Genomic DNA, 17019 nt, shown 5'->3' on the forward strand with positions numbered 1-17019 from the left:
TGTCCTCTAGGGTCAAGATAGTCTACTCAATCTGACTAGCAGCATGGGAATGTCCAACAGTGCAAAGGTTCAAACTAGAACCGATAGTTTTTTAAAAACTATCCCAAAAGTGCAATGAAAAATGAGGGTCCCTATCTGACACCACGGATCTAAGAATGTCATGAAGTCTGACAACTTCTTCAATGAACAGTCGGCCTAATCTCATAGTTGAGTCAGTGGTTCTAATGGTAAGGAAGTGAGCTACCTTAGTCAGTTGATCTACAACGAACCAGATGGCATAATGGTTGGCACTGGTCTTGGGTAGTCTTGTGATAAATTCCATATATATGTGCTCCCACTTCCACTTGGGGACAGAAAGATTTTGCAAAAGACCACGGGGTGTCAGATGCTCAGCCCTAATCCTTTAGCATGTGGGACATCAGAAGACATATTCGATGATATCTCTCTTCATGCTATACCACTAATATTGGTGCTTCATATCGCGGTACATCTGGTGCTACTGGGATGGATGGGTAGCTTGAATGTATGTACCTCTTTCACAATATCTACTCAGATTGATGAGCTGTTAGGTACCTAAATTTGATTGTTGAACCAATATAATCCATCATTAGCCACTATGAAGTGACTATCGCTGCTACTATCACCCATGGGGCAAAACTTATTCCTATGTTCTAGAATCTCTGGATTTGTTGCTTGAGCTTCCTAAAGTGTATCAAGGATGTTAGGTTGATCCCATATTTGTTCAAGGTAAATATGATGGTTCTATTGACTCACTCAAAGTCCTTGAATTGTCTCTAACATCTTCTATATGGATATCATCAGGCGTCTCAATAAGGTTTGTTCTTCTCGATCAAGGGCACCATCGATTTTTCTTCCTCTACTGGGATGCCATAAGATTGTACAATCACAATCCTTCAGAAGATTTGTCCAGTGTTCCCATCTCTTAATGTCATAGGATGTCATAGGTAAATAGGATTGTACATTTATTTTAGGCTTTCATGATTAGTGTGAATCTCGAAGGTCTGGCCTTGCAGATAATGTCGCCATATTTTTAAGGAAAAGACAATGGTGGCGAGCTCGAGGCCATGAAAGATGTAGTCGCACTCATATAACTTTAGTTGTCTAGAACCACAAGCTATAGCTTGGCCTTGCTGTATGAACACACACTCCATACCTATATGGGATGCGTTGCTTTTTATTCAAAGGTAGTTAGTGTTGTGAGGAAAGGGTGACACTGGTGTGGTGGCAAGTCGATGCTTAATCTCTAAAATGCTTCCTTCACATTTGGGATCCCAGTTGAAGTAGAACCCTTCTTGACAAGGCTCTTCAAAGGAGCTGAAATACGAGAAAGGTCCTGGATGAAACGCCGAGAGTGACCAACTGGTCTAAAAAATCTATAAACATCTTCGATGTTGACAAGTTGGCCCATGTTGATAATGTTATCGATCATAACCAAATCAATGGAAACCCCTTCACCAGAAACAATATGGCCAAGGAAAGAGGTATGGTCCATCCAGAATGAGCATTTCTTGAACTTGGCATACAAAATGTGCTGACGAAGAGTTTCCATTACATGTTGTAGACGTGGTCTTAAGAGTTCCTCGAGTACACCAGTATGTCGCCGATGTGGATAAGAACATATTGGTCTATGATAAGTTCAAATCTTTTTTTTCATGAGATCCGAGAGTATTGTTAGGGCATTTATCAATCCATAGGGCATGACTCAAAATTTAAAACGACTGTATCAATAACAGAATGTCATCACTAGCATATCCTTGACTCAAACTCACATTTGGTGATAACTAGAGTTGAGATGAATTTTAAAGAACACTGCAGGGCCTGAAAGTTGATTAAACAGGTTATTGACATGGGGCAATAGACACCATTTGTTGGTGGTTATCATTGTTGAGTTCTCGATAATCGATACAAAGTAGGGAGTTCCATCCTTCTTCTCTGTGAATAAAATCGGGGCACCCCACGGAGAGGAGTTAGGTCAGATAAACTTCTTCATTCATAGTACCAAAAGTTGGCAATACAGCTCCCGAAGTTCATTTCTATCCCTTTGGTTCAAAGGTAGGTTAATGAGTTGGGTTCCAGGAACTAGATTGATGGAGCACTCAATTCCTCGCTTGGGCGGCGACCCTGATAGTTTCATGGGAAAGACGTCTGAAAAGTTGCCAATGACAGAAATGATATAAGGTGATTGTTCAGGATGTATCCTTTTATTTATCACAAGGGTTAGAAGAAACAATATTTATAGAATAAATCTCTATTGTATGTTTGTAGACATAGAATAGTTAATTTTCCCTAGTGTTTCCTCTTAGGCAATAAATGTTTCCTATCCTTCCTAGTTATCAGATAACTCTTTAATGATGGTAGGATTCTAAGACTTCCTAAATTTTGGGTTTGGGATGCCAATCATGAGGGATTTCTTCTAGAATCGGGCTCTGCTACCATCTGTGGCATCCCAACTACCTAATAGATAAAAAAGAAGTCAACTACTTAAGTAGTTACAAGTGCAAAATAAAATTTTTGACATTAAAGGGGAAATAGAAAATCCTTTATAACCTTCCAAATTTAATTCCTTACAATAAGGCTGTAAGATGGAAATAAAATAGAAGATAGGATCCTTATAGGAAACTTCATCTGAGTGCAAAGTAACTATTGTACTCGAATTATGTTCTAGATCATTATCAACAATCTGGAACTGGGTCTAACTGGACTTCTAGAGGTGACTTAGAGAGCGAACCCTTCTTTTTCTCAATACTTAGGAGGGGCACAGAGTAAGGATGAATTTCATGTAAACTCAATAAGGGAAGCAGTAGGTGTAAAGAGTAAGTAATTTGAATAAAACCTTTGTTTCTTTCACCTTAGAGATCCATACAGAACACCATTGTCTTTATTAAGAAATTCACTGAAACAAATATCCAAATATGTTAAAGACTCAGTTACTTAGCATTCATGCAGACATGTTATTTCACATATATTCACATTGATAGTACATCCAATAAATAGAAAATTCAAACATATAAGCGATTAGAAGGATGTTAAAAAGCACAAACAGTACACTATGCAATAATAGAATCATCATATAGATCAAGATCGAAATTCTAAACCACAATTAAGTTTTATTTTGTCTTTTACTGACCTTTGCACGAAACCATTGCAACATATATCCACTAAGGGTAGAAGGGATCCCCAACTACTATTATGAATCACCAACCCATTCCTGACCCATTCCCAAGTCCTTATCATTCCCCACCTAAATTATAACCATGGCAATACCTTTATTGTGGTGGTCCTATATATACCTAACCCGTATCCTCTCTCGTCAAAGAGAATGTCGATCATTACAGAGAGCGATTTAACAACATTTATTCAAAGAGGGAGAAACAAAAACCCCTCAGAGAAAATAGTTGAACGAATTTCTTCCTTCTTCTCACTTGTTTAATTTATTCTCACAACAATATGTATGCTACATGTTCATTGCAACTGTTTTGTGAACCCGTTAAAAATTTCATATTTTACTTAGGCCAAAGGATCATATCTGGCTCAAAGGATCTCAATCATGTTCAGCACGAAGGCTCATTTTACCCGGACCTGACCTACTAATTATCCTTTTGAACTAAAGTCCCTAAAATAACCCTCTTCACCATTACCAAGGTAAGGCGAAAGGTCAAACTTGCTTACGTTTCAAATCATCGTACTACCTGCATTATGCTCAAATTTTTCATGATTAAATAATGTCAAACACTGTAAAGATATTAAACATCAAATCAGCACGTTCAACCATGCAAATCATCAATCAACACAAGGTTTCATGCATCCCAGTCATATAAAAAACTCTCATGCATCGTGCCTCATGCTCAGGACCTGATCGGTGTCTAAAACATTTGGCCAAAAATACATTACCTCTGATCTTGACCATCGAGATATTTCTTGTAGCTGGAGCTCCTTAAAATACCCTTATTTACTTTTACTAAAAGTAAGGCAAAGGGTCAATACCCATAAAAAATTCCATTTTGTCATTTATTCAAAACAAGGTATAAAAATATCGAAATAATTAATCAAATCAACACTAATCAAATTTTATCACCAAGCAAGCACTACAAACTATTTTACGTTATTATTATTTTATTTAGCTAAATGAGCACTTAGAGGCGTAGATAAAAATACTAAAGAATCCCTTAGCATAACTAGGTTGACTTACCTTTTTGGTAGAGAAGGAAGAGCTTTTAAAAATCCTCTTAAGAGCTTATGAAATTCCAAACTTTTCTTTCCTTTCTTACTTCTCACTCTCCCTAAAGATCTCCCCTTTCTCTCTTTAAAATTTCTATCCTCTTTTCTCTTAAGTTTTGAAAAGCGAAGAACGAACATGGTGTGATAAAATGGAGAGGATAAGGGGTTTAAATAGATCAAAGGAAGGTCGTATTGGTGCCACTTAGTAGAAATCGATGAAATAGAGTGAAGAGCTGGACATCGGGCCCACCAAGCATGGCCAAAAGGGGAAAAGAAAGACCAAGCATGCCCTTTGATTGATGGGACAAGGCTGTCCAGTCGATGACAGTGCTGTACGCATGCGCATGTTGCCATGCCATGCACTGCGCTCAAGCAGGTTACCTAGTGTGTGTGCAGGTGTTACAGTGCTACACGTTGTGCGCATACACCCAGTACACAGTTGGGTGCACAGTTGCATGCATTGGGTGTGCGCTAGGCTCACGACTTACCCGCACAGGCTGTCTGCAGGGTGTGGGCCGTTGGTCGCGAGCCATGGGCCGCGGGCCATGGGCTGTGACCTTGGGCTGTGTTTTCCTGAGCCACTAATTTTCTCATTATTTCTTCTCCTAAAATTGGTTAATTCAAATAAAATTTTGAACATAAAAAGGCTCAAAATTTCAACAAAAATTTTGTATGGCCAAAGGCCTAAAATATCATAGTTTTGAAATTTGTTATTTGCCAAAAGTCATGGTGTTACAATTACCACCGAATGTCTTTCATGAGCACACTACTTATGTGGGTGTTATGCCATTTGAGGATATTCTGGTCTAGTAGGAGTTCATTTGTGTGTGTTTTATTGTCCTATTCTATATTATGGACACATTTTATATTCAGATATTTTCTGCAAATAAAGTATTTAATTTATTCACACTCTATCTTATTGTGTTAAAGTTTGATGTCAATAAAGTTTAAAATATGACTAGTTGAAAATATACATATTTGTATAACGTAATATGTAATTTCGATCCTACACATCCATAATTGATATGTCATTTGATATATTGATATGTGTGACTACTTGTCAATTTAGTTCAACTAAATGTAACAAAAATTCCTTTAATCCCATATCATTATGGTCAATGGACGAGATTGCTCATAATACCTTATATGATTGTAACACCCCGCCCATCGCTGTGCTTAATTAATTTAGAATACCCCATTTATTTTGGCATTTAGGTTGTATTGAACTCATTTAATTTACAACGCAAATTATTATCATAATTCGTAATTCTTGGTGATTTTAATTTGATTTTAATTAATTATAATTTAATTTAATTGCATTAATTTAGTTTTATTTTATTTCAGTACAAAAGAAATGAAATTTCGAAAAAAAATGGCAAAACGGAAAAAATCCTGCAAAAAAATCCCACGAGGAAGGGGAGTTGTCCGTGGGGCGCTTATGCACTGTGCAGCACGCCGGGTGGGCCACCGCCGCCTCGAGCAGTGCGCCATCATCACCTCTGGCAGCATGCCCCCACCGCCAGCAAAAGAGACTTTTCTCCCTTGTTTTTCGTGTTGCACATATTTTTTTTTCTCTCTTCACCAGATTTTGTTACTTTGCGTGAATCTGACGGCTCTTAATTTCTATAAACAGGTTCTTCCCTTCCTATTCTTCCCCACACTTCCATTCTTCCATTTTTCAAGAATTAAAGAGAGAGAAAGAGAGAGAGTGATCTAGAGAGAGAATAAGAGAAAGAAAAGAAGAACGGTGAAGGAGAAATTATAAATGTTTGGGTAAGAAATTTAGTATTTTTTTAAACGTCTTAAGAGATATTTTTAGATAAAAAAATTATTAAATATGATAATTGTGATTTTGCCTGTTTTACATGCTTTTGTATTTGTAGGTCTAATAAGCTGAATTATTTTTTATTTCAAGCATGCTATGTGATTATAAATACTTGATGATTTGCATGTAATAAAAATAATATAAAGTTGGTATTATTACCTGGAAAATAAAAGAAACAAGAAAAAAAGAAAAAGAGAAAAGTGTAATAAAGCATGAATTGTCTGAAGTATGTATCTGTATTGACATGCATAATGCATCAAGTATCTCGTTAGGCTTTTTATCTCTGAGAGATATTTGTTCCCCTAACCCCATCTAGGGTATCTGTTTCTCCCTTCCCCATCTGCTCTAGAAAGACGTAAGAGAACCACTCCCTGTAGATGACGAAGTACTGTCTGACGAGAGTGGTGATGCAAATATCTGTTAGAGGTCACCTTTGGCTAAGTACTGTCGTGACTATAGAATATCTGATAGGACCACTATAGTCGGTACGACCGTAGTCATAAATCGTACCATGGTTTGGCAAGCCAGAAATGTATCTGAGCAAATTGCCGTTATCTGTATCTAATCTTATCATTCCACATGGGTAGTAGGAAATCTGTATCTACTTTCAAAGATGGAAGTTGTAACGACTTCGCGAAACATGACACGGAAATTGAACATTTCATGATTTATTTGATTTTCTCTATTATCTGGTGTGATGTGTGTTTGTTTTTATTATATTAACTTATTCTTTTCTCTAATAAATAAAGTGTTTTCATAATGTAAGATAGGTCTACGAAATAGTCAAATGGTAAGTATTTATATTAGAATAATTCACCTTTAAAACCTTATGATATTTAAATATTATTTTTCTTACTGAGCATAAGGAACTCATTTTTTTCATGTCCTCCCGCCCCAAATGAAGAAGAAAATGGGGAACCACCAGCTGACCTACCTATTAAAGTTTATGAGGATTTTGTGGATCCACAAAACTTGAGTTCATGATCGTTTCCGCAGTCTAATGAGTCCAATAGTATAGTGAAAGAAGTGGTTCTCTTTTGTATTTTAACTTTGTACTTTATAGTCATTTATGTCCTCAGTTATATGTATGTAATTGGAACTCATATATATTTGTAGGATTTGTATTAATTTGTTCCGATGCATAAAATATTATCATGTACTCGTAATTCTATTTCTGTATCTAACACTCATTTGTCTTAATTAGCATTTAAGATGTCATAATGATACTAAAAATTTAAGCTCATAGGTTGTATACATTTATATGGTCACATATGCAGTCTAAGTGGGAGATTGTTGAAAAATATTTTAATAAATGGGCACACATATGTGATTTAATGTGTATTGCTATCTTAAACTATAGTTAATTTTATTGGTGGTCTAACAATTAATAACTTTAAGGTATTAAATTTTCATGAATTTAATGTGCGGAGACTAAATTGTAATTTTTAATATGACGAAAGGGAAAATAAAAAATAATGAAAAAATATGTCTTTTTAAGGGATTATGGTCCCTAATTTAAAATTGTCAGTTTTTTCTTTCTCCATTCAATTGAAAAACTTACAGACTTTAAAATTATTTTTAAATTTGAAGAATCAAACCCTAATCATCAAGAACAGCTAATTCCAAAATGGATCAAGGTATATTTCCGCTCATTTCTTTTATTGTCTTCTCATTAAATTGAATATAGAAGGTGATTTTTTATTCTAAAGATTTATTAATTCAACAACTATAACTTGTTTTGAGAAGACAACTACCATGTCTCCAAACTAATTTATAAAAACTATTTTGGGTCCCACTGATCGAGTCTTAACAAAAATAGTGATGAAATATTTATGTTGATTTTGATGACATCAAATACTTAATTTTTGCAAATGAGTATTTTACCAGCTCGTACAAAGTTAAATGTGCAATTATGATTAAAAGAAAATAAAGCACTTGGATTAAAGAACTTTCAAGGAAAGTGAAGAACAAAGAAGAACAAGAGAAGAATGACAAGTTGTGATTACTTCATCTTTTAATTCTGTAAAAAATAAATAAAATATATGACTCAAGAAAATTAAAATGTCTTTTAGAAATCTTCATGATGGTATTTACAAAATATTTTTAAGAGAATATTATCAAAAATAGTTTAGATGAATTTAAAAATTAAATTTTGAGAATTTTACTTATGAAAATGTGATTATACATGTGAAATATAATATGTTGATACAGTTAAAATACATTTAACATTATAGAATTTGTAAAGATAAGAAAAAAATCATATTTAAGATTATTAAATGCTCTCATTTACATAGACTTGTGTCTAATAGTAGTTTCTTCCAATATCTTCAAATATCATTCATCACTTCATTTAATACAACTTTTTGAGCATTTAAAGTTTGAAAATAATAAACAAACTTCATTTTTTATTTTCCTTGGGCATACATTTGAAATCTTTAGATCAATATGTATATTTTACACTTGAGAGAGAGAAGGTATGGGACTTTATTTTTCTATTCATTATTGGGTATTGTAAGAAAAGAGCAGGAATTCCTTCAGAAAAAAGTGTTAAAGGAACACTTGTGACAGTAGTGGGTTGTTGTGTAAAACAAAGACTTGTAGAAGCTACGGTTTGTTAACCTTATATTAAAAAAAAAAAAAAAAAGAAAAGAAAAACCACAATGAGGAGTGCAGTTAATCAACATTGCATAAAACAAATATTATGAAAGAAGTAACTTGTCGGCGTTAAATAAACAAGCATTACCAGAAGTGTAGCTTGTCGACCTTGAGAAAAACAAGCATTACAAAAAATAGAGCCTGTCGACGTTGGAAACAATAAGTAGTTGTAACTGTGAAGGTTATTAGTGCAATTCTTAAATGGTGAGTTGAGGAAAGAAGATAAACATGTATTGAGTGAAACCTACATAAATCATGTTTACATCTTCTTGTAAAACATTGGAATATTAAAAAGGAAATATTAGCTTAAAAAAAAGATATATTAGCTTTCTTGAGATAAAATAATTTAGAAAGAGATCACCTTTGAAAATCTGAGCAAACGGAAGAAAAAGAGCACAACTAATAAAACTTTCTACAATAACAAAAAAGGGAGAAAAAACTTAGAAATGCATGCTTTGAAATAAACAAATGTATGAGGCAATTTAACGCAGACAATAATCAATTAAGAGAAAAATAAAAAATATTAGGAATATCTGACTAGGCATCATGACGCATTAATCTATTTAATTATGTAAGAAATTGATTAAAAAGGTTGAAAATTGTAACATCCCGCAACCAGGAGACGCGGGAAAAGCAAGATTTCAGGCTGCAGGTGGCCAAACCGCGGACTGCACAACACGCCAAGGTGACGCCCACGCCTTGGGCGTGAGGTGGCAGCTTGCTATTCCACCGGTTGGGAGAGTTGGGTTAGCAATAGCTGCTGCTTCCTTGCCCAGCCAACTGCCAAGGCCACCTCTTCCCCTCTCCAGCTGGTTGCCTCTTTCTTGCAAGCAACGGCCTGCATGATCCAAGGGCTGAGATTGAATGGGAGATTACGTAAAAGCCTCCCATTCTGTCTTCTGTTCTTCATTTTCGTCTAGAAGAGAGAGAGATGTAGAAGAGAGAAACAGACAGAATTAGAGAGCATAGAGAGAGAGAGAGAGAGAGAGAGAGAGAGAGAGAGAAACAGAAAGCATAGAGAGAGAAACTGAAAAGAGAGAAGAAACGAAAAACAGAGCGTACGTGTGCGTACGCCTCTGCCCAGAGGAACCGGGTCCTCTTCGCGTGTGAGGTGAACTTCTTCTCTTCTAGTGCATTTTCCTTCCTTCCCTCTTGCTTCGCATCGTTCCCTTGAGCTAACTTAATCTACCCAGAATGTGCAGCAAGCTTCCGACGGAAGCTGTTCCCTCTGCTGCTGTCAACTGCGTATCTGCTGCAGGTAGCTGAGTTTCTCTTGTCTTTTCCGCTTTCCTTATTCTGTTTCCTTGCATTTAGAGGATGTTTAGGGATGCCTTTACATGTTAGGATAAGTGCCTAACCATTTCCTGCAGCAGATTCTTCCCAGAACACTGCAGAAGTCGCTACAAATCCACCCAGCTCTGCACGCATCGCATGGATGTGTTGCAGAGAGTTCATGCGCGATTGGGGGCGATCCACTCGTCCTAAATTTGGTCTCCATTGAGGTGAGAATAGCATTACTCTCTTGAACACATTTAATATTTTTTTAGATGCATTTAGAGAATGAAGTTTGGGTGAAAATAGTAGAAGGTTATGTCTTAACGAAATGTAGAGGTGTGTATGTGTTCATGTGATTTTCTAGAAATTAATGAATGTTTTCTTGAGGCTTTATTGTTTAATTATGTTTGCTAACATGTTTAATGTTTTAGAATTAGGATAGAATCAACATAGGAGAGAAAACCATGGAGAAAATGGTGCAGAAGCCAAAGGGAGTACCCCTGTGACGGGTGCCGAATTCACTAAAAATAAATTCCTATTCAACCACCAATACAGAATTATAGCAGTGTCAAACAGGATTGAATCCTTAGGGAACTGAGAATTACAATTTTGCTTATGACCAATCATACAAGAATAAAAATAGGGAGGATTTTTTCTCTTTTTTTAAATTGAAACAGTTAAAAAAAATAATTTGCCAAAATAATCCTAAATTTATAACTCATATATTGATAGTGCGTAAAAACATCATCTTCATTATCTATTTTTAGGTATTTAATTAGAATAATTGCTATCTTATTTCAGTTATTCCACTCATTTTGATGCATGACAAAATATGAGAGAAAAATCAAGAAAAGCAACATGAAGAAGTGCAGAATTCGTGGAGAAGCCGTCAGACCAAGAATAAGCCTTGCCTAAGGCTTAGGACCAACAAGAAGTAGCAGAATCGAATTCCTTTTCACTTGTTCCTCGGGCAAGGCTAAGGCATCAGCGGAATTACAATTTGCAGACCCACTCAAATAAGCCTCACCTGGGCTTACGTCTCAACAAAAAGAGGAAACATAACTTACCCTTGGGCACAACTAACACCAAGGCATGAGGAGGTACGTCCGATCCACACTTGGCTAAGCCTTGGCTAGGGCTTAGGACATGTACTGCTATTAATTTGAAAAGGCGCGCTCATGAGATTTAAAAGAGAAAATCCTGCCATAACAGGGATTGGCAATCAAAAATCAAGGGGAAGATGATTTTGGAATGTAAGCTATGTGCCGAAATCAATTGGAAGAAACCTAAAAAGAAACCCTAATCCTTTTAGCTATAAAAGAAAGTGACCAGCATCAAACAAGATCATCATCTCCCTCGTGCCCCACACTGCAACGTCTACAACATCTCTGTATTTTTCTTTTTTTTCCCACTTAACCAAAAAGAAAACCTTGGGCTATAATACCTCAGGCATGGCTAGACATTTTTTCTTTTCCTAGTTAATCATTTTAGTACAACTCCAAAGTGTATTGTGAGATCGAATTGAGCAATCTAAAGTGTACAACTCCAAAGTGTATTGTTTGAGCTAAGAAGGTATTAGTGGTAATTAGTCCCAAGCTAAGGGAACAAACAATCCGGTTGACTAGTTCATGCAGATGAACTCAGGCAACTGAATCAGGTCCTTCTAGTTTCCAAAGCCACTAACAAATTAAATCTCAGGACGTTCTTGGGGTTGTTTGATTGGTGAGAATTAGCTAATGAACGTTTCCTCACTAATTTAAAATTAAGGAAGGATTAGTTGTCAGAACATTTCCAACAATTAGAACTGATTTACTACATTATAACCTTATTGATTTTTGCATTAGTGATTTATTACACGATTGGATTGTAGCTAATTTGTTAACTGGGAATGCTTACATAAAGTTTTGTTACTTTAAATACAAACTTGTTTAACTTAAGTATTTTTTCCACCTCTTCCATTCGAAAGAGAAAAAAAACCTCATTTAATTTTGTTTAAACTGGCCACAAAGAGGGAAGGCAATCCTTAGTTCTCTGTGGAATCAATCTTATTTACCACTATTACAATCTAGTATTATCAGAAAATAGGATTTTTATCTTTGATGGATTTAAAACTCATCAAATTTTGGCATCGTTGCTGGGGAGCTGAGTAACTAATTATTATTTTTTATTTTATGACAAGATCTAATCGTGAGGAACATCTCCTTTACAACCCTGAGATAGAATAGATAGCCAACAGCTTGAGAAAACAGACTGAACAAAGAAAACAAATACAACCACAAGATTCGAGATCTGAAGAAGATAGTGACACTGCAGAAACTGAAAAAACATCAAACTTGATCGCATAGGAATGCACTATGAGGGAGTTGGCTACTCCGCCTATGAACCAATAGCCCTTCTGCATAACCTACCCAAATTGGATATACCCTTTGAGCTGAAGTCGAGTCTGATCCATTTATTGTCTAAATTCAGGGGATTGGAGAATGAGAACCCACACAAACATGTTAAGGAATTCCAAGTGGTGTGCTCCAATATGGAATTACAAGGAGCTTTTAAAAAGTAAATCAAGCTAAGGTCATTCCCACTCTCATTGGATGACACGACCAAGGGTTGGTTGTTTTACCTAGCTCCTGGTTCCACAACAACTTGGGGAGAGATGGTCACGTCGTTCTCAAACACAATTTTTCCTACTTCCTGAGCTGTTGGGGTAAGAAGAGAAATCTACAGCATCAAACATAAGGACACCGAAAGCCACCACGACCACTAGGAAAGGTGAAAAAGATTGTGTGCTAGCTATCCGCAGGATGATATATCTGAACAGTCACTTATCCACTAATTCTATGAAGGACTGATCCTTACAAAAAGAAGAATGCTAGAGGCTGTTAGCGAAAGCACAATAATGAACAAAACTCCCATAGAAGCGAGAGAATTGACATCAATCATGACAACAACTTTGCAGCAATTCGGAGCCTTGCGAAAAACTCCGAAGAGAGTGAATGAGGTAAGTAGTTCTTCTCTCGAATCCTGAATTTTTGAAGTGACACATCTAATACAGAACATGGTTTCAAAAATGGACCACGTGCACGAGAATATAGAATATGCGCACATACAGGACACCCAACATATATGTGTCCCACGCTTCTACAGGATGACACACAGTATGTCAACGCCTTGGGAGGATTCTAGAGTTAACAACAACAGAGATACGATCCCTATTAAAATACATATAACCCCGAATGGAGAGACCATCCGAATTTCAGCTATGGGGCGAGGCACTAGAAGTTTTAACCATACCAAGCCCGACCACCTTTCCAGCAGAAAGCAATTGCCCCGAAGCAAGATATGTCCCTTGAAGAAATAGTGAAATCATTTGCAACTAACATGCAGCAATTACAACAAGAAACAAGGGCTAGTATCAAGAACTTGGAGACCTAGATGAGCCAGCTAGTAACATCTCTCAACATACTAGAATCTCAAGGAAAATTGCCTTCTCAGACTAAGGTCAATCCGAGGCCTAATGTGAGCACAATCACATTATGGAGTGGCAAAGAGCTACAAAACATCTTTCACCGGCCAACCATTGGGCAAGGCTCACGAAGGGAGGCTGAATCAAAAGTCTTGACTAAGGATTCCAACCCAGTTTGTAAAGAAGATAGCTGGGTACCAGTGTGAGATTCTGGACAACTGAAGACACTCGTAGTGAAGGCACCATTCCCAAAGAGGTTTGCCTAGACAAAAAAAAAAAAGAAAAGGAGCATCCAGAGATTCTGGAAATTTTTTGCAAAGTAAAAGTTAATCTCCCCCTTCTTGAAGGAGATTCTGGAAAAGTAAGAATGTGAGGTTTGCATCATTACGCTAAATTCTTGAAGGAATTATGCACACACAAGAAAAGCTGTAATGAAAGAGTCGGTGTAGGGGAGAATGTGTCAGCTATCATACGGAGAAAGTTGCATCTAAGGTGTAAGGACCAAGGCATGTTTGCTATTTCGTATAAAATTGGCACTTTAGGCATAAGAAAGGCTATGTGCGATCTTAGAGCTTCAATCAATGTGATGCCATTGTCTATTTATTCCAAACTGAAGATCAAACAGTTAAAAGAGAGAGAGGTTATTATACAATTAGCTGACAGATCCATGGTTTACCCTAAAAGGGTGCTCGAAGATGTATTGGTGCAAGTAGACAATCTTATCTTTCTTATTCCTATGTGTTAGACATGGAGGATGACAAGTCTTCAAACTCATTCGACCTCTTGTTAGGAAAACTGTTTCTCAGCACTGCCAAGACCAAAATTGATGTGCACGGTACACTCACCATGGAGTTTGACGGGGAAGTGGTCGGGTTCAACGTCTATGATGCCATGAAGTATTTCACTGACTTGTTCTACGTATACAGTGTTGATATTCTGGATTCCTTGCAGCATAGGCATTTCAACCTATACTTTGGAGATAAGATGGATACGGATCTTAGTAACACACTATACTCTAAAGACTTGGAGGGTTTGGAAGAAGACTATATGGCTGATGGAAAGTTGCAAGAAGGGTGTTTGAACTGATTCATCAAAATGACTCAAAGATAACATTCCACAATGTAATCTTTCTAGTTCTCAAACAAAGATTTTGCCTTATGTTTTGCAAGCCCTAAGTTGGAACTGAAGTCTTTATCAGGGAACTTGAAGTATGTCTTCTTAGGAGAAGAGGAAACACTTCCCATCATAACTTTTAACAAGCTGAGTAAAACTAAGGAGAAGAAATTGATACGAGTACTCTGCGAGTACAAAGAAGCGGTGGGATGGACCATTGTTGACAACAAAAGGACATCATCCTCAACGTGTATGCACAAGATACTGATGGAGAAAAATAACAAACCTAGTAGATAGGTACAAAGGCGTTTGAAACTACTTATGATGGATGTAGTGAAAAAGAAATTCCTTAAATTGATGAACATTTGAGTGATTTACCTAATTTCAGACAGCAAGTGGGTGAGCCCAGTGCAAGTAGTACCAAAAAAGACTGGAATAATGGTGATCGAAAACCAGGACAGTGCGAAAAGGTCAACTAGGATATAAAACGGATGAAGGATCTGTATTGACTACGAAAAACTAAATGTTTCCACTAGAAAAAACCACTTCCCCCTTATATTTATCGATCAGATGCCAGAGAGACTTGCTGGAAGAACACATTATTGTTGCCTGGATGGTTATTTAGGGTTCTATCATATTCAATTTGCTCTAGAAGACTAAGAACCTACCATCTTTACCTGTCTTTTCGGCACCTTTGTTTATAGAAGGATTCCTTTTAGCTCTGCAACACCCCATTCACTTTTCAGAGGTGCATGTTTAACATCTTTTCTAATTTGGTGGAGCAGATTATTACGATCTCCATAGAAAATTTTACAGTCTATAGAGATTCTTTCGATGAATGCCTGAAAAACCTCACTAAAGTACTAAAACGGTGCCTTAAAACTAATCTTGTCCTAAATGATGAGAAATGTCATTTTATGGTTGATTAAGGACTAATCTTGGGTCACATAGTGTCTTCAAAGAGTATAGATGTGGATAAAATGATGGTCGATGTGATTAAGTCTCTACCTTATCCTCAAAGTGTGTGTGAAATTCGTTCGTTCTTCGAGTATATTGGTTTCTGTAGGAGATACATCAAGAAATTCTTAAAAATCACGTAGCCTTTATGTAAATTGCTACACAAGGAAGCCTATTTTGAGTTGGATGAATCCTGTAGAAATGCATTTAACACATTGAAGGAGAAGTTGATTACGACACTTATCATGCAGCCACTGGATTGGAACCTACTATTTGAAATCATGTGCAATGCCAGTAATCAGGCCATAGGTGCAGTTATCAAAATGTAGATGAGAAAAGATCCACGTGTCATCTATTATGCTTCCACGACTTTAGATAGTGCTCAAGTGAACTATTCTACCACGGAAAAAGAGCTACTAGTCATTGTGTTTACAATGGAAAAATTTTGCTCCTATCTACTAGGAACTAAGGTCATTGTGTTTTCTGATCGCGTGGCATTAAAGTACCTGCTCAAACAAAAGATGTCAAGTCAAGATTGATCTAGTGGATTCTACTACTGCAAGAGTTTGACTTGGAGATAAGGGCAAAAGGGGCATGGAAAACTTGGTTGCTGATCATCTTAGTCATCTACCTCAGGATATAGAACCTTTGTTGCTGAAAGATGAATTCCTAGATGAGCAGCTCTTCTTAGCACAACAGATCACACTGTGGTACAATGACATTGTCAATTTCTTAGTCACATGTACCTTCTAGATGAACTATTAAGGTCGTAGAAAGACAAAATCAGAAGAGAAGTCAGGCAATATATATGGGATGATTTGTATATGTGGAAATATTGCACAGACCAGATCATCTGTCGATGTGTCCTGGAAGTAGAAATCCCTTCTATCTTGAGTTTTTGTCATTTACACGCTTACGGAGGACATTTTGGCCTCAAACGCATGACTCCAAAGATGTTAGAATACAGTTTATTTTGGCCTTTTTTTTTGTTTCAGGATGCATACTTTTACTGCAAAGCTTATGAAAATTCCCAGAAGACTTGGACTGTAAACAGCAGGGACCAAATGCCTTTGACACCCATCCTTATTTGTGAAATTTTTTATGTATTAGGGATCGACTTCATGGGGCCCTTCTCTTTTTTTGGAAACTCAAATATCTTGTTGGTTGTCGACTACGTTTCGAAGTGGGTAGAAGCTAAGGTAACTCGATTAGACGATGGAAAAACTGTGGTCAAATTCATCAAATCCCATATTTTTATACAGTTTGCAATGATTAGTGATAGAGGCATGCATTTCTCTAATCAAGTTATTGCGACACTCCTCAAAAGATACCATGCCACTCACTATACTTCCATCACTTATCATCTGCAAACTAGTAGACAAGTATAAGTTTCTGATAGAGAGTTAAATCCATTATGGAAAAGACAGTCCATCCTAACCTAAAGGACTAGAGCTTGGGGCCAGAGGATGTCTGTGGGCTTATAGAACAGGTT

General features: G+C 36.6%; 2 long non-coding RNA genes across 12 annotated transcripts in view; one reads left to right on the top strand and one right to left on the bottom strand.

Annotated features, from left to right (window-relative positions):
* Positions 1–8349: 8349 nt before the first annotated feature.
* Positions 8350–10104, bottom strand: LOC148266750 (uncharacterized). The gene is made up of 3 exons (XR_015817876.1): positions 9782–10104; positions 8808–9635; positions 8350–8683 (listed from the first exon to the last, which is right to left on the bottom strand). It is a non-coding gene; the product is annotated as an uncharacterized LOC148266750 (long non-coding RNA).
* The window catches only part of LOC110808791 (uncharacterized), a 63691-nt gene continuing 56304 nt past the window's right edge, over positions 9633–17019 (top strand). For 9 of the 11 annotated variants that reach the window (XR_015817868.1, XR_015817874.1, XR_015817867.1 and 6 more), the window contains exons 1-4: positions 9633–9830; positions 9913–9977; positions 10093–10221; positions 10796–11094. This is a non-coding gene — a long non-coding RNA (uncharacterized LOC110808791). Of the gene's footprint in view, positions 9831–9912; positions 9978–10089; positions 10222–10795; positions 11095–17019 lie in introns of all 11 variants that reach the window. The other 2 variants (XR_015817869.1, XR_015817871.1) reach the window with 2 other exon arrangements.

This window comes from Carica papaya, chromosome 3, assembly GCF_054855325.1.
Source record: "Carica papaya isolate Zhongbai chromosome 3, ASM5485532v1, whole genome shotgun sequence".
In the NCBI taxonomy this organism is placed as follows: domain Eukaryota; kingdom Viridiplantae; phylum Streptophyta; class Magnoliopsida; order Brassicales; family Caricaceae; genus Carica; species Carica papaya.